This window comes from Mauremys mutica, chromosome 3 (assembly GCF_020497125.1).
Source record: "Mauremys mutica isolate MM-2020 ecotype Southern chromosome 3, ASM2049712v1, whole genome shotgun sequence".
Lineage (NCBI taxonomy): Eukaryota > Metazoa > Chordata > Testudines > Geoemydidae > Mauremys > Mauremys mutica.
This window is the reverse complement of record NC_059074.1, coordinates 196,412,721-196,426,719: the sequence shown is the minus strand read 5'-3', so window position 1 is coordinate 196,426,719 and position 13,999 is coordinate 196,412,721.

Below are 13,999 nucleotides of genomic sequence, written 5' to 3'. Positions count from 1 at the left end.
GAACATGCTGGCAGTAGCTACTGTCTCAACTTGCTGATATACTTAAAAAGGCAAAGTACTTAGAGTGCGGTCAGCATACTTAAAGGGGCAATGCGCATCACACACACACACACACACACACACACACACGAGTCTCTGTCTGCCATACTGTCTCCCCTCTCTCCATTCGTGCTGCCTTGCAGAGTGTGAGGCTACGTTAACAATGTGTTTAATCCTTGAGGGCTCAGCCAAGTTCTAGTTCATCATTTAGCAGTAAGACATTCCCTAGGAAATATCCCACCCTCTGACTCCACCACCTCAACCAAGCTTCACAATCATCATTGCTGTGTACAGTATTAAATAGTTTGTTTAAAACTTATACTGTGTGTGTATATATATACACACTATAGACTATAAGACTATATATAGTCTTTTGTCTGGTGAAATTTTTTTCCCTGGAACCTGTTTACATTAATTCTTATGGGGAAATTGGATTCAAGTAACATCGTTTCGCTTAAAGTTGCATTTTTCAGGAGCAGAACTACAACATTAAGCAAGGAATTACTGTATAAGGAGGCTTGGTCTTGCCTTCATGGATCAGACCATCTCAGGTGATACCTGTGTTACAGCCCCTTTCCTTGCAGCCTGTGCAACCTTAATTCAGTGCCCGTGTGCATATGCACTGTTTTACAGTCTTTGATTATATGATCACACGCTCTTTTTTTCCACAGGACCCCTGTCTCAGTCAGTGCAGAGGATGGGTCTGGTTTTGGTATGAACTAGGCTTGTGTGGTAAAGGAGGAGGCTGTCATCTGTAGGACCCCTGTCTCATTTGTTACAGAAGCTGATAGGTGTATGGATTGCAGGTGTGAGACTGCAGGGTCTTATGTTTAAGGTTGTTGAATGTTGCCATGGAGAACTGAATTTATGTTTTCAGAGTTCCTATGTGGGCAAGTCACTTAAACCAAACTCTTCATGTGTGGTCACTAATTGTATGTTCCTTCTTTCCTGGCTGCCTGACTTGAGCCTCTGAGGTGCAGAAGTGCTTCACACTCATAGCTGCAAATGGAGCTATGCTTTGAACATATAAAGTGCTAAATAATGCTATGTACTCTGAAAAATCAGGTCTTAGGTGACTCAAATTGAACAATCAAAACCAGTGGACATTTTTTGACCTCAATCTCTCTGTGCCTCAGATCCCCATCTGTAAAGAGGGGATATCAATATCACCTCCTCACCTCACCAGGGTATTGTGAAAATAAATGGATTAATAACTGTGCAGGATTCTGATATTATAGTGGTGAGTGCCATAGGAAAGCCCATGAAGAAATTAAGAATTCTCTATTGAGAGTAAGATTTGAGGAAGGGTCCTGCCCAACCAGCTTTACTTCGGCCATTTCCTGACTTTTGAGTACTTGACTTTTCAACCTTTAGTAATACTTTTTTAATGTACAGTAACTCCTTGCTTAGAGATGAGATGAGACACTTCCATAAAATCCTGGGCATCTCCTAGTTTGACCACGTGCCTAATAAAGAGGTCCGCAACATCATCACCCAGTGTGCTGGGTCATATGAAGACCTCCTGACAATCGTGAAGAAGCACAAGCTGAAGTGGTAAGGCCATGTAACAAGATCATCTGGCCTATCTAAGATCATCCTCCATGGGACAGTCCAGGGGAGGAAAAGAAGAGGTAGACAGAAGAAGAGATGGATTGACAACATAAAAGAGTGGACAGGAATGGACTTCGCGGAGACTCAAGCAGTGACACACAATCGTCAGGGGTGGAGACAATTGGTTGATTGCTCATCAATGATGGGGCCCCAACAACCAATGCGGTTATGGGAGTGGTGGTAATGATGATGATGAACTCCTCGCTTAACGTTGTAGTTATGTTCCTGAAAAATGCTGCTTTAAGAGAAACTATGTTAAGCAAATCCAATTTCCTCATAAGAAATAATGTAAATTGAGGGGGAGGTTCCAGGGAAATAAATAAATATGCACACACACACACACAGTATAAGTTTTAAACAATTTAATACTGTACAAAGCAATGATGATTGTGAAGCTTGGTTGAGGAGTCAGAGGGTAGGATATTTCCCAGGGAATGCCTTGCTGCTAAATGATGAACTAGCACTCAGCTAAGACCTTAAGGGTTAATGCATTGTTATTAATGTAGCCTTGCACTCTGCAAGGCAGCACGACTGGAGGAAGCAGACACAATAGACGCATGGCAGTGGCTGCAAACATTCCCTGCAGAAACTGAAGGTGATGATGAACCCACGCTATCCCACTGGAGTGCACCACTCCCTCCACTATCCAAAGTGCTGGGTAGTGCATGTGTGTGTGAGACAGAGACACACAGTTTGGGGGGGAGACACCCTGACATCAGCACCTCTCTTCCCCCCACCCTATGCACAGCAAGCAGGAGGCTCCCAGGAGCAGCTCCAAGGCAGAGGGTAGGAGGAGTACATGGCAGTGTAGGGAGGGACACCTGAACTACCCGGAAATTGATAGCCTGCTGCGTGGCTGCCGCACAGGGAACTTAAGGGAGCGGGGAGCTGATGGGGGGGCTGCCGGTCCACCCTGGTTCCAAGCCCCCACCAGCCAGCTGCAATGGGCTGCTCTTCCTGCAAGCAGTGGGCAAAGCAGGCGGCTGCCAAACAACATTATACGGGAGCACTGCACAACTTTAAACGGGCATGTTCTCCAGTGGATCAGCGACGTAACAACGTTAACTGGGACCACAGTAAGTGAGGAGTTACTGTAGTTCTTTTGTGAATAACTTCCTAGGTTTTTAAAAAGCAAACTGAAAAACCAGAAATGCCGTCATGTAGCTTGGGTATTGACACCTACACATCCCAACATGGTAAGTTTTACATGGTAACACTCGTAGACAAGGGGTTTAAGAGAGGGGGAGTAGGGAGGGGGGAAATGAGAACACACTGCCCCTCCTAGAGCAGAGGGGAGATCCCCTTCCACTCCCTGGCCTGGCTCTCCATCCTCTGCCAGGTCTGACTGACCAGCAATCCCCCCTCCATGCCCAGGTCTCACTGAGCAGCAACTCCCCTCTTCTCCCTGGCCTGGCTGAGCAGCAGCAGCTCCCCCTCTTTCTTGGCAGGAGCACTGAGAGCTTCCCCTACTCCCATTTCTGCCACTGGTAGAAGAGCCTTTAAGAAATAATAAGAGAGGGATCCCCAAATCGCTTTCATCCAGAAGGCAACGTCCAAGTGGAGAAAGATTCTTCTCTGTGCTCTTAGCTCAGAAATTCCAAGAACGTTCAGTAGGCTGTTTATGTCTCTACCACGCTGAAGCTACAGCAGCAGTTTCTGCTCCAGGCCAACGAAGTCACAGCAATAAATTCCCAGGGTTTCACCATGACATATATAGGTGAGGCCTGTAGGGGACAACATTTTGGGGGCCAGATGGGGGTTGGTCCCTGGACAGATTCCTGATGAGCTTTCCCCCACCTCATGTGACAGGCTCTGTTGCAGCCCCTGCACTCTCCTGACCAAACAGATGATGCTCCCTGATAGAGCTGTTTGGGGGCACGTCTTTAAATATATACAGGTATACCTATCTCCTAGAACGGGAAGGGACCCTGAAAGGCATAGAGTCCAGCCCCCTGCCTTCACCAGCAGGACCAAGTACTGATTTTGCCCCAGATCCCTAAGTGGCCCCCTCAAGGATTGAACTTACAACCCTGGGTTTAGCAGGCCAATGTTCAAACCACTGAGCTATCCCTCCCTTGCTAAAAGAGGCAGGCAAGAGATAGGATTATGACCCTGACTCCCTTCCATACCATCTAGCACAGCTTATCAGCTGCACAAAGGAGCGGCTTCTACATCCTCCAAAAAAATGATGAGTTGGGGAGTGCTGGGGAGCTCCCAGATGCACGGTCTGGTCCTAAGACCCTGGCCAGGTTTGTAAGAATAATAGCACCCCCGCTTAGCTTTCCTACATCACAGATCCTCTTCAGAGCACTTTTCAGCCAGCCATCAGCCAATTCATCCTTACAACCACCTGGGAGGTAGGTAAACAGGACTGTTCTCTAGCTTTGGAATTCAATCACCGGTAGCTTTCACACAGGATTCCACCTATTCGGACGGAAAGAACTATCACACCAGACGAACGAAAACATTGAAGGGACGGAATGCAAACCACACATACAAATTGCAGCAACAACTGCTAATCATTTCCCAATAGGGACTGAGTCACCACTTGACTTCTCCACGTTGTCCTCTGCGGTCAGAGTCACAGCAGCATAAAACAAGTAGCGCAGAGGTGAATTGGGCCTAGAAGCTCTAAGATAGCCACTGAAAACGAGCAACTGTGGGCATTTGCGTTTCCCTTAATACAATGAAAACAAGTGACATAACAGAAAGGAGTTTTCCCTCCTGACACTGAGCGGGTAGAAAGGCATTGGAAAAATACTAAGCCGGGTCTGTGTGATCCACGCTGTTCTAAAGTAAAGCAACTAGTTTCCAACAGTGACACCTTGTGCTAGACTGTCGAAGCTACCTGCAGTTCTAGCAGAATGCTGTGCTTTGGGATCCGGGCTCTTGTGTTAGGGACGCTGCTCTGTTGCTGAAGGGTCTGTGAAATAAAGGCGGCTCTTAAAGGGGACCGCAAGGGTCTTTGCCTGCCTGCTGGAAATACTGTGTTTCTCCATCACAAAACATCACTGATGCTTGGAACCGAGCAAGGAACACCACTTCCTATGCATTTTACTGTGCTTTAAATGTTCGTGGAGGCATCGGCTTCATAATTCAATTTAGAGAGAGAAAAAAAATCACGTACCGAAAAGAAAGGTATCGACTGGAGTTTGTCTCCTACAGACAATACATTGCGCTTAGCTAGCACCTTCCCTCCAACCATCCCTAAGTGTCTGTAGTGGCCCGTCTTCCTGCAATTCCTTGTGGACTGTGCAGGATTTTATGGCCTAGTGAGGGGTACAGGAGGGGAAATGCTATAACGTAGCTATGAGTTAGGTTAGGGTTAGGGAAGCTGTAGTGGAGGCTGCTAAGTGAAGACTCTCATTCTCTTTCATTGGCCTAGGCCCCTTCTTTTTGTAAAGCTCCTTCTTTTCCTTTCCTTACACTGCTCTCCCGGTGCTGTTATTTGGCTCTGTTTCATCAGCTACCACAGGACAGTAGTGGGCATAAGAAGGGCCATACTGGGTCAGACCAAAGGTCCATCCAGCCCCAACAGGTAATGATAAAGTGATCCAGCCCCTGTTGCCCATTCCCAGCTTCTGGCGAACAGAGGCTAGTGTACTGGGTTATATCCAGAAAGGCTAGAAGCTTCATTTTTAAAGGTAAAAAATAAAAGGCGTGAGGGCTTCTGGAGAATACCACAGCGGCTGTGAAAAGGACCTAAGGCTGCGACTCTGTTTCTCTGTGATCCTTCCAGGGTCTTGGTCTCGCTGTATATTACACTGGGTTTGAATCTCTGCCCAGAATTGAAATGTTCACCATGAGTATCAGTGCTATACCCACGTCTATTGTCTATGTAAACACGCAGTGCAAATTTTCTCTTTCCCTTTGTTACGTATCAATTCCAGGCAGAGCACTTCAGGGCAATTAACTTCCTGGGATCCTAAAGGAAATTCAGAAATGTGGGTCGTCTTATGCAATATGGCAGCAAGATTTGTGATCTACTGGTCTAAGCACAGGACTGGGAGACAAGGGGGGAGATTGTCATACCCGTGTGATCCCTTGACATCTATAAAATCATGCCCTGAAAGTCCCGGGTCTGGCTGGGGGAGGGTTCCCTAATACAGACACTATGGAAGACTGCTTTAAGGTTGCCCTCTGAGGACCCACTCACTGGCTTTTGGGTAGGAAGCAAGCTGGGAGCCAGAGGCGACATGTGAGGCTATAGCATTGCAGTCCCAGGGAGGATGCTGTAACTTAGGCAATGGCTACACTAGAGAGCTTACTGCAGTGCAGCTGCATCGGAGAGCTCTCCCGTCGGCTTACCTACTCCAGCCCCTGCGAGCGGCGGTAGCTACGTCCGCGGGAGACGCTCTCCCGCCAACATAGTGCTGCCCACACCGGCACTTATATCGGTGTAACTTATGTCGCTCAGGGAGGTGGTTTATTCACCGACATAAACTGCAGTATAGGTATAGGCTTAGAAAGACCCCAAGGCTGTCTAAATTATGCTGGGGACTTCTCCAGCTGCTGGAGCACTGCAGGATCATGGAGGAGCAAGGCTGGCTTAAGTCACCATAGACTTCGTCTACCCCTCTTTCGGCTGCGAGTTGAGCACAGCTCAGAATATCATGCAAGACTACCTAAGATGTAATTCCAGCTCTGACACATACAGTGTGGCCTTGGCCAAGTCCCTTACCTTCCGTGTCCTCAGATGTCAAATATTAATCGTACCTAATTACCTGCCTCACAGGAGTGTTTTGTATTCATTTTGTAAAGGTGCAGCGGCCAGTTCCATGCCGCTATGGTGTTCCACAATGCAGTGTTCTGAGAGGGGACAGGTACCAGAGATCTCCACTGGCCTTGGAATCAAGCTACAAGACTGAGGCAAATTCTGTCCTTTCCCTAGATAGAGTGGGTATCACTATTCGTTTTTAAAACGTCATTAAATGGCCTTATGGTTCCAAAGCCATTAGGGCTGTCGTGAATGCTCAGTGCTCCTTTCCCCCAAATCCTCTTTCAGGCTGTCTCCCCCTAGGCTTTTAAAAAGTCTCTTCACTTTGCCCTAGCACTACCTTCCTGTGCCATTACCCACAATGCCCCTGCATCACTTAGCGTGGGAATTGCTTCTATCAGTGCAACACACCTAGGCAGCTGGGCATGGGATCTCCAGCCATTCTCTTTTCTGCACAATAGCCTATTAGTTGGTTAAATCTGCTGTCCCCATAGTTTAGCCAATTGGCCCGGAGACCCACAAACAAGCGCTTGGGGACACACAAGCAGCTTCCACACTGTTCTTTGTAAATCGCCTGTTTATGGGTTGGCATCAGTGACTGGATCGCATTGACTCATTTAGTGAGGTTTTGGGCAAATCTGGCAGATCAGCAGTTTTCCCACTACAATTAGGGCGTCTTATCTCACTCATGACATTGCAGGTCACTTGATGGTATAAGACAGCTTTCAGACATTTATAACGCAGGCCAAATTTGAACCACTACTTTAGATGTGAAAATTCTGGATTCTATTTCAAATCCCAAAAGCAAGCCAGTCCTCCCCATCCCTCATGCTGTTATCTGGTGCATGATTTTTGACTAGTGAGTTGTTAAACTAGCACAAATTAAATTACATTAATGAGCTGTAAACATCCTGTAGCTACACAATCTAACCTCAGAGCTAACATCTAACTCACCACAGTTGGTATTATTAGCAACCAGCTTTACTTTAATGGATATCTGTGCTGAAGAGATTTCCAAAAAACATAGGTTTCCACACAGTCTGTAGTTCTTATATCTTGTAGGTTTTGGACCCACTTTACCCAGCTTTCTTGATACTGGAAAAATGGCTACCCCATCAAGAAAGATAGAAGAAAAAAGCCCCCTTTAAAAATATCCTACTACTATTGACAAATCAGGATGCTATTCCAAGACTGTGTTGCTAATCATGTGCAGCTCATCCATTTCACAACGCCTGGAACTTCTCCACATCAGGAACTGCTGTTGTAGGTGCTCTGTCAACAATTTTTTTGCTTGCATTCAACAGTCTTTATTTCAGACTAACCTTGCCAACAGATCAGAGCTGAAAAGAAACAGATATTCCTCCTAGCAAGGAACGCAGACTTTAAATAACCCACTGCATACCAGTTTCATCTCTCCTTTGGAGCCAGCTCCTTGTATACTGGCACTATATATTTATGTGGTTTGCTAACTCGGCTATTGCCATTATACAACTTACTGTCCTCTTCAAGAATGTGCATTCTGTCTCTTTTTTTTATAGTGAAAACATACGCGTTAAGCTTCTTACTTGCCATTAAAAATGATTCAGCATGTAAATATGACGAATTTTAGGAGATTACTATAACTAATCTTTAAGCAAGACTCTGCCTTGTCACAATGCTATGACTTCCTCTCATAGGTAATGAGGACCTTGGTCTTCCAGCTCTGGGAAAATAAACAATAGACTATTGACAAACAATTGCTTGAAATTATCGGAAAGGCCCGAGAAAACAGCGTCACTGTAGATTTCTGTTCCAAAAACCATCATGCTTGTTTATTTTATGTATTTATCTGGCAGAAAAAACTAAAGCACTAATTCTTCCTGGAATCTGAAGACTGTAAAATGTGACCAGGCTTTATTTAGTGGCATTACAAACGCTATTAAATAATGAAGTAGATAAAGCTATGTCATGTGCATGGAAACTGGAGGCTCATTCCTTTAGCATGTTAAAACTACTCTATACATAGCCTAATGACTATATTACTAGGAATTTAGGAGGATGGCCTAGGGCCCATAACCTCAAAAGTATTTAGGCCCTAAGTCCTGGGCCAAGGTTTGTCAAATCAATGATCCATGCAATAAAGTTACGCAATATTTCTTGAGAAATCTCTTATATTTCATCACATCTAAGATCGCTGAATTTTGCAAATCTAAAACAATTCCCTCTAAGCAATGAGGCAAAGAAATGGGAGTTGCAGCTGATGCTTAACTCAGGGTAGATAATGCAGAGGTCTCTCAAGAGGGAACATTTTGCATATGTGTATAAGAGAGTAACTACTATAGCCACAAAATAATCAACTAAAAATGGAGTGCCAAACTGTCTGTTGGCATAAATGAGCATAGTTCTTTTGGGCTGTCCATTTACAACAGCATAGACATTGGCCCAAAGTGTTTCTTTTAGCTCTCGCTTAGAACAGGTTGAAATTTTTTCAATGAAAACATTTTTGCTCACTCCGCCTTGCAATACCTCCCTCCAAGGTCTCTGGATGAATCTGCTGCAAGGCCTACCTTGGAACCACATAACTCAATCCAATCAACTTTGAATTGTTATTGTTAGCAAGTGTCAACTTGGAAGAACCATGTTTAAGCCAGCAATTTAAAAAATATTCAGTACTTTTCATATCACAGAGACTATTGGTCTTCGACTCCCGCAAAATATCAAAAACCCCCACACACAAGACCACTCTTGAGAAAGCTGACATGGGTCAAATGTCCTAAAAAGACATATGCAGTGTTGTTGTAGCTGTGTTGGTCCCAGGATATTAGAGACAAGGTGGGGGAGGTAATATCTTTTATTGGACCAACTTCTGTGGATGAGTGAGACAAGCTCAAAAGCTTCTCTCTCTCACCAACAGAAGTTGATCTAATAAAAGATATTACCTCCCTCACCTTGTCTCTCTAAAAGACATTGTCACTAGTTTATGGAAAATTCAAATAAAACCCTTCTAAAAATAACTGTTGGGAAAAGGTCCAGCCCAAACAACGGAAAAAAAAACCTGTTGCTCAAACATTTATTCATCAGCAAAATAAAAATAAACTCAGACTTATGATAAATGTCATCATCTACGCTTTCTCATTTACTAAGCTAGAAACAGAAATGTGCAAACAAGCCAATTCAGTAAACTTCCTATTTTTAATTGTGCTATAGGTCACACAGCTTATGAAATCTAAATCTTGATATAAAACAGTTGCTTTAAAGCTTATCAAGATGAAACCCATATAAATTTTAAAATGTTATTTTGGGTCTGTGCACCCAGACAAGCTATTCTCCACAAAACCAGTAGTTACCTCTTCATGGACACAGACGTAGTACAGAAGCGCAAGAGATGGGACAATTCATATTTTCGAGAGTGCAAAGATAACACACATGATTATGGATGGAGAAATCTCACTGACAGAAAAATTCCAGATTCTGATGGAAGTTTTAACTGAAAGAACCAGACATATGCATCCACTGACAGCAACCAGAAAAATGAAGATAGAAGAGGAATGACAGATTGCAAAGTATATTTATCTATAAAGCAGGAATAGCCTGGCTGATTGCAACCTCCTCCTTTCTGGCTTTGACAAATACCATTCCCCCTCTCCGCCTCCCCCCCCCCCAATCTATTTTAAACACTGCTGCAAAGACCATCTTCTTGGCTTGTTCTTTCAACCTTGTCACTCCATTGGCTCCCCATTCTCCGCAGCATGAAACACATTATTTTTCAGCAGCAAAGAGTCTTGTGGCACCTTATAGACTAACAGATGTTTTGGAGCATGAGCTTTTGTGGGTGAATACCCACTTCATGTCACATGCATCCGACGAAGTGGGTATTCACCCACGAAAGCTCATGCTCCAAAACATCTGTTAGTCTATAAGGTGCCACAAGACTCTCTGCTGCTTTTACAGATCCAGACTAACACGGCGACCCCTCTGATACTTGACATTATTTTTCATTATTTTAAAAGTCCTTCCTGTTGTATCCCCATCCTGCCTATCACCTCCTATATTCTATTCAGTCGTTGACTCCCACTTCCATTCCACCAATGATACCTTTGTCAACCATCAGCCCAATATTCCCACAAGCTCCTTCGTGCTTTCTGCCGGGCCACCCCTTTTGAATGGGAGGAGCACCCTGTAAAAATCTGCCCGGTCACTACCCTATCCTCCTTCAAATCTCCTCTTAAAACGCACCTCCGCTGTGATGCTTATAAAAGCCTTGATAATGATTCGACAGCTAGTGTACTGTTGATCACTGCTATAACCTCAATGTTACCGTGTACCTCCCCCCATCCATCTGACGCATCCCCCTGCTGTCTCCTGTCTTTGGGACAGGACTGGTTTTCTTGTTGTATGTGTGTACAGAGCCCAGCACTATGGGGAATTAGTGCAATATCCATAATAGAAAAGCCGAGTCCTAACACCTTCAAATGGGGAAGCCAAGCCATGGTGGCTGAATTCCTTATCCCTGAGCCCAAACCTCATCTTCAGCAGACCCTGAGTGAGACTTACACACATGCTGATCTGTAAACCCTGGGAGTCGCTCTAGTTCAGCAGGGGTATTCACAGGCTGTACAGTTAAGCATATGCCTAAGTCTTTTCAGGATCAGGGTCTTAGCATCCAAACAACCCCCTTCCAGGGTTGGGGCAGGTGGAAGGCAGGGGAGGCTGGATTGGTTGGCACAATATGAATTTCAGCCTTGACCTTGGCTGTCCCTCAGGGTTTCTCTAATCCTTCCTCTACCCTTGCTCCCTAGTAGTCTCTCCACGTAGAGAATCACTAGCACCTCCTTTGTGTCCTGGGCGGAGTAACCAGACTACACCTGTCAGCGGTTGTATCCAGTGTTCCAACAGCTGCCAACACTGAGCGGGGCCACAGAAGAGTCCTGTTTATAGCCAGTTCGAGAGAAACAACTTTAGGATAAAGACTAAGATGGCAAAGAAGAGGGCATTACGGCAATCATGTTTAGATGTTATCGACAAATGTAACAGGGAATGTGCAGCCTAAGAAACTGAAAACCCTCCTGATCCTGGCCGGAAGTCTTGCTCAGGACTAGAGCAGTTTGTTTTCTTCAGTGAAATAATGTCTCCAGGGAAGGTAGCCTCGGTTATCGGCAGACAGACTTTGATTTTTACACATTTTCTGGTTATTTGTAAATGTCCAATGACCATTGTATGAGAACATAACTCAGCTTTTGGGCTGTTAGCAAGCTATTTGCTTTGTCTAAATCTTCAGCCATACGGAATCGAGGATTGGCGGTGTGACTGGTCAATTAAGCCATATGCTCCTTAATAGGCTGCCTGCTGTTTTATACAGAGGAGGGGAGTGAATAACAAGTCTCTGTATTTGCACACCAATCCTGTCTCCTACAATTCCTGAAATCCTTGCCCAGACGTCATTCAGTCGTTAGTCATGCAAAACTCCCAGTCAACCAGTGCCTGACGTCCACACTTGGGTAAACTCTTTTAAAACAAAATAATTTTGCCCAAACTAGGATTTCAGGTTTTGGGCCCTGATCCAAAGCCCATTCAAGGCAGTGGGAGTTTCCCCTTTTATTTCAGTGGGTTTAGGATCAGGCTACTATCTTACAGCTTAGTTCAGTTTGTGTTTATCCTCCCCAATGTGTATTTGTGCTGTTGCCTTCTGCTGAATGGAATGTCAGACTTGCTCAACTGTGTGTGGTCCAGTCACACTCTAGTGGCTAAGTGCCGACACCTTGAAAGTGTGACTGATCTAATTACTCACTAGAGGCTGCAGGCTCCAGAGAGTATAAAGTAGAAGCCTTAATGCTGTTTCACAAGTGTAACATTGTGTGTGTCTCTTTGGCCCCTACACTGACTTAGACATTTATGTGTCTTCTGCTGGGCTCAAGAAAATGGACTTTGCCTTTCAACATAGGCGCTAGGGCCCAGAACCACAACGATATTAAGACTCTGTGGATTCCAGTGGATGTTAGGAGCCTGCATATCTTTGTGGAGCTGGACCTAGAGCAGGGGTGGGCAAACTTTTTGGCCCGAGGGCCACATCTGGGTATGGAAATTGTATGGCGGGCCAGGAATGCTCACAAAATTGGGAGTTGAAGGGCAGGAGGGCTCCAGCTGGCAGTGCAGGCTCTGGGGTGGGGCTGGGGATGAGGGATTGGGGGTGCAGGAGGGTGCTCCAGGCTGGGACTGAGGGGTTTGGAGGGTGGAAGGGGGATCAAGGTTGGGGCATGGGAGGGGTTCGGGGGAAAGGCTCTGGGCAGCGCTTACCTCCAGCAACTCCCAGGAACAGCGGCATGTCCCCTCTCCAGCTCCTATGAGGAGGTGCAGCCAGGCAGCTCTGCACACTGCCCTGTCCACAGACACCACCCCTGCAGCTCCCATTGGCTGCGGTTCCTGGCCAATGGGAGCTGTGGGGGCAGCACTTGGGGCAGGTGCAGCGTGCAGAGCCCCCTGGCTGCCCCTATGCATAGGAGCCAGAGAGGGGACATGCCCCTGCTTCCAGGAGCAGTACAGAGTGGTGAAAGACCCTGACCCTGCTCCCTGGCTGGAGCGCCAGAGCGGGGCAAGCCCCAGACCCCACTTCCTGACGGGAGCTCGAGGGCTGGATTAAAACATCTGGAGGGCTGGACGTGGCTCCTGGGCCGTAGTTTGCCCACCACTGACCTAGAAGCTTATATATTTAGATCCAGATGTCCTGGGTTTGATCCTTGCAGGTGATCTGACCAGGGCATCATTACACCACCATGAATGTCCCATAGGTTATTTCTAATAAGTGTTATGATCATTATAAGTGCCTTTCATTTCAAACAACCCAAATGTACCTTACAAATTGCTATAAGCAGGGATCACTTCACCTGCCAATGAAATATAACCACCCCTGAGCTAAAGTACAACTGCTTAGGTCCTGATCCTGCCCTGAGCTCCATGCAGGCAGTCCCTGTGCCCCCAGTGGAGCCCCACTGAAGTCAATGGAGCTGTGTGCAGATGCAGAGGTCTGCCCAGATGGTGCAATTTTCAGACTAAGGGCCTAAATGAGTTAGGTCCTGATCCTGCATGGATCTGTGCACAAGTGCAGGGATCCACCCACACAGAACTCATTGCACGAGCAGGACCATCAGCTTTACCTTCTAAGAACCAGACCCTGCTGTAAAGAAAACCAAATCAAACATTGGCTTTGCCACCACCCTGGATTTTTAATTGTGAGTCCTGTCATGAGAATAAAGAGATATGCAGTTACCTGAACATCAGCGGTGACAATTTGAAAGATTTAAAAAAAAATTATGATTGACCTTTTAAATTGACACTATCAAGTTAAAAACTCTAATTGCCTTGTGTATGTTACCAATGACATGTTAAGAGTATTACAGGATAAAGAATTTTAAACAGCTAATTTACACATGCCTATTTGCTTTTTGTGCTTCTTTCAGTTTATACAATGAGATAAGATTCATTTGTGTTTCAAGTCTGATTCCCTTTCTCATCCACTAGCATAATGCTGCCATGCCTGGGCTACAAACACAGTAAGGGAAAGATGTACATCTCAGCTTTCACTGACAGCTGGTTTAAAAAATGTTATTGAAAACCCGGATGTTTATAGTAGGTTTTATAAAAAACTGAATTGATTTT